Genomic DNA, 5146 nt, shown 5'->3' with positions numbered 1-5146 from the left:
AGGCAATAAACAATAAATAAGTAAATCAAATATTATATTAGAAGGTGGTAAGTGTTGGATAAACATTATGCAGGGCAGGGAACTAGAAAGTGCCAGGGGCTGGGGTACAACTTTCAATCACAGGAATAGGGAAAGCCTCACTGAGAAGGTGACATTTGAGCTAAGGCTTGAAGGAGGTGAGGCACTGAGCCTGTAGTAAAGAATCTTAAGGGAATCAACTGGTAGTGTGCTGATCAGGAAGCAGACACCAAGAGAAGAGGCAACCCAGGCAACCCAGAGAGCAGGGCATTCAAAATCTAGCTGGGATCTTTTTAAAAACAAAGTGTTCCCAGAACTTCCCCAAGTGTACTAGACCTGAGCCTTTGCAGATGGGACCTCAAAATCTGTATTTTTAAAACACTCCTCAGGTGATTGGGATGCTCCAGCAGGATGAGAAGTCCTACTGATACATTGGGTTCTGAATATCCTTCAAATTCTGTGTTCCGAAAAGCCCAATTCAATTGGCATTCCTCTCCTCCTAAGAAGCTTTGTTGTTCAACTTTCCTGTTATTCCTAGGAAGGAAGCCGGATATCATGGCTGAGATTTCAGTTTTTCTGATTTACATATGTATTCTTTACAAACCAAACAAACAAGAACAAACCCCAACACCCTCTTCCCTGAGGTCACATGTTTGGGTTTCTATATTTTGCAACCAAAATTGCCTAACAAACCACAGTCACAAAGCTGTGAGATGGTGCCAAACCTGCAGCACTGAGCTAGTATTCATCCTGCAACTCTTGCCTTTGGGAGTATTTAGCACTTCAAAATCAATATTTGAAAAATTGTCAAGGTACTGTATTTTTAAATCTAAAGATATACAGCATTTATTTTAATAATGTACACTTAATACATTAGTAAATTTTTAAGAAAAATCTTTAATAATTTTATTTAAAAATTACTTTGAGTACTTATTTTATTAATTTTTGACATTTTAATTCCAAGCTCAAAACTTCTTTCACTGAGGAAGTTTAAAAGATCTGGTTATATGGAATTTAAGAAAAAAAAATGTCATGAAGAACCTTGGGGTAAGACAGGAATAAAGACACAGACCTACTAGAGAATGGACTTGAGTTTATGGGGAGGGGGAAGGGTGAGCTGTGACAAAGCAAGAGAGAGGCACGGACATACATACACTACCAAACGTAAGGTAGATAGCTAGTGGGAAGCAGCCGCATAGCACAGGGAGATCAGCTCGGTGCTTTGTGACCGCCTGGAGGGGTGGGATAGGGAGCGTGGGAGGGAGAGAGACACAAGAAGGAAGAGATATGGGCACATATGTATATGTATAACTGATTCACTTTGTTATAAAGCAGAAACCAACACACCATTGTAAAGCAATTATACTCCAATAAAGATGTAAAAAAAAAAAAAGAAAAAAAAAGATCTGCTATTTTTTTAAAATGTACTTTTATGGTTCTGAAATTATATAAATAACTCTTTTAAGGGTACGGTTTGGTTTTGTTTTGTTTGCTTTGTTTTGTTTTGTTTTGCCACCTATTTGTTCAGCATCTAGGCCAATGTATTTGGAGTCCTTTAGACAACAGAACTTTTTCCAAGGCCAACATAGTTTGCATTCATTTGTATCAGGTGGGATTCTTTTCCCCCAATGACACTTTCACACAATGTTTTTAGTAAACAGGCCAAAGGAAATAGTAAAAAGCACTGCTTGATTTTTTTTATAAAATCAGCAAAATCTTTTTCTAACAGAACTGTTTTTTCTACTAGTGGAATCTTAGGGTTTTAAAGCTGGAAGACACCCACCTATTCCAACATCCTCATTTTCCTGTGACCTGGAAAAATTAAGCAACATACCCAACACTAGACTTAGTTAACAAAATATCTAGTGTCCAGGCCTCCTGACTACTAGTTGCTATATGCTGGAAGTTTATGAATAGTTGCAGTATCATCTGTATGTGTGTAAATAGATGTGCATAATTTAGGCATAATACAAGTTTTTCTCTTGAACATCAATAGTGCTTTAAAAGTATTCTGAATAACAGAAAATGAAATAAAATTTCAACTAAGGAAAAGTCCCTAATTTGAGCAACCAACTTACTGTCACTCTTAATATAAGCTTTGTAATAGAGATTAACAAAGGAGGTCAAGTTAAAGGCAAATTGTTTGGACAAATTGTTTTACATGCTTCTGGCAATATACAGTACATTACATAATACAGTAAACTGTCTATGCCAGTTTTTATAGTTCTGTCCAATAAATTTTCTTCCAATAAGTACCACTAAATGTCAATACCATATGTGCTCCAGTAAGTGTTCCTGAGTCAGAACTCTTTGGTTGCAAGTACCAAAGCCAGTCTGAACTGGATTGGGGTGGAGGTGTGATGGATTTTCTGGAACAACACTGAGGTAGCGTAGCTCAAAAGCACTGATGGAAGAACAGCATTTCTGAGAACCTCAGGGACCAGAACCAGAGACCAAGGCAAAGTCAGCATCTTTCTCAGCCCCTTCTCCCAAACCTGTTTCTTTTTGACTTGTCTTCAGTCTGTACAATAGCAAACTAGTGTTTTAGGCTGCAAGGAGAAGAGCCACAGGTTGCACTGGGTGTGCATCCTGCATCTGATGGACAGTTCATGTAGAAAAATATCAGGGGTGGCTAATACTTGGGGTCATATGAATGTGATAAATCATCACAGGCAGCTCCCATCATGGGAGGACATCTCCTCCAAAGGACACAGGGGCATTACCAGCAAAAGGGGAGAGAGGAGAACCAGACTGACAAAAACAGTAGATAGTCCCTGCAGGATGTGTACATCTCTAAACCTTGCACTGGAAAGACAATTTTTGTGAAATATTTTTTGCTGAAATATTTTATTACCCGCCCAAATATAAAAATTAAAATTATGTTAATTTCTTCTAGTCTCATAATTGGATATTAAAAATGTACATTCAAGTATCCTATTTTCTGGTTTGTTGATGTGCCTTTAAAACCCTAGCCTAGAAAAATTCTTCAATTTATTCATGATTAGGATAGAAAAATATAATTTTGCTTAATCAGAATATTTTTACTTATTATGTGCATTATAGGTCTAAAAAATTTTAGAGCTAAAAATAGTTTATTCAAAGCTGAAGAGGTAAAAGCACTTGTCAAGTTTAATCTGCATAATGAAAGAATCAGGTCTCATTTAAAAGGTATTATTAGTTAAGTTATGGAGAAAGTTCTTTAGTTTCTGTTACATGGTATTTCAATATGGGGCTAGGTCCCAGTTATTAGTAAGACAGAAAAGAATGTTAAAAACAAGCTTGGTCCAAGTCATAAGGTTTACTTTTGTTTTTCCAATATGTTCCAGTCATCAGCCTGATTACAAAAGTCAACATTTACCTCAGTGATCAAGCAATGTGTTTTGCTCTAGACTCTCAAAATCTGAGGCCAGAGACTAAAGTGTTCCGTTCTACCTTCAGTTGTTTCATGCTCAGAAATGGCTCTCTTGTCTGGGCGTTTGGTTTTTTGCTTTTTGTTCATTTTTTTAAAAATCCTGTGTTCTTGAACAAAATAGGGACAAACCACATTTGAAAATAACCTCCAGCCATTGTCCAGGCTCCTTTCACTCCGTCACTCTCTCCAGCCACTCTGGAGAGGTGGTAAAATCGGCTGTGACTTTAGCAGCTGAATGGCAGCTTGGGAGAAGTCCCATTGCATAAAGTTGGAGTACGCACTAGCAACACAAAAAGCAAAGGACTGATTTGCTTATGGTATAAAGTGGAAAATGGAAAGAACTGCCTTTTGTATCAGTCCAACTTTTCCTCTCCTTCTGAATAAAACATTATTATGTAACAAAGGGCCTTTAAACAATTTTTTTTAATTGGCAATTTGACAAACACAGATTGTGTCATCCTGGGTTAGAGCCACTTCTTAGGGTGTGGAGCTACTTGATTCTGGCACTGTGGATCAGTGCTCAAAACATGTCATACAAGCTAGGTTCATGCCTCAGTAATATTATCTTAGATTTAGGGGAAGAAAGGGATAAAAAGTGTGTTTCCCTTTGGGGACTTGAAGAAAGGGAGCCACAGGGTCCTAGTTGACCATTTTATTCTGAAACCTTAATTTTTGCATAAAAAAGTATGCAAATAAGCCAATAAATGTATCTTATCACCATTCCTAAGATAAAAACACTTATAGTTTAGACTTTTTCATTGTAAAGTATGGCAGCAAATTTGGGACAAGAGCTGTTGCTGGCTCTCAGCTTACCCTCCTGAGAAACGATCCTGCATGTTCTGTCTGCACAGAAATTATGCTTAGATGCTTCCATGGTCATTTTAATGTCATACAAACAACTTTTAAGCATTTTAGTTGGAAAAAAGGTGGAAGTGAACAGAAACATGGGAAAAGACATTCAATGATTTATTTTTTCACGCAACCGAAAATGTAGTGCCAGCCTTGCTCTCTTGCCAGAGAGCTAGAGACAAGGTTGAGGACGTTACGAGTTTGCTCTCAGTCTCACTGGGAGACAGGAACCCAAACACACACTCAGTGCAATGTGATACATACTAATCATTAAATTCTACACAAAAATGCTGTGGAGACCCAGAGAGGAGTCACGGCCAGGGTGTCTAGTGAAGGCTTCATGGAGGCTTTGATGCTTGAACTGAGTCTAGAAGAAAGAGTGGGCAGTGTCTAGGCTGGAAAAAGGGAGAAAAAGCAGAAGAAACAATATACACAGTGGCTAAGAGGCACTAAAGAACATGCTACTTGAAGGGGAATTTTGAATATTCTTGCTGTGGCTACATGAGCAGAGAGAGGGTCATTTCAGGGAAGATCAAAATGAGAAGTACCTGTGTGCCAGGGGTAGAAAATTCAACAGGCTGCAGAGGCCAGGCAGGTAACGAAAATGATCAAAGCTGAGCAGGTCTAGGTGCAAATGCATTCACTGTGAGTGAATGGCTCACCGGAGAATGTAAAACCTCTAAAAATATTGCGCCAAATTATACTTACCTCCCCAAATGTGAGAGATTGCATCTTTCCCCATACCCTTGCCAAGAATGGGTATTTACAGCAATATTTATCGAGTGCCTTCTATTGTGAGGGATGGTATTTAGGAATTGAGGATACGGCAGTGAATAAAATAAAATTCTTATCCTCATGGAACTTATA

This window comes from Phocoena sinus, chromosome 7 (genome assembly GCF_008692025.1).
Source record: "Phocoena sinus isolate mPhoSin1 chromosome 7, mPhoSin1.pri, whole genome shotgun sequence".
Taxonomy (NCBI): domain Eukaryota; kingdom Metazoa; phylum Chordata; class Mammalia; order Artiodactyla; family Phocoenidae; genus Phocoena; species Phocoena sinus.
The sequence above is the reverse complement of the archived record's forward strand: the minus strand, read 5'-3'. Positions refer to the sequence as shown.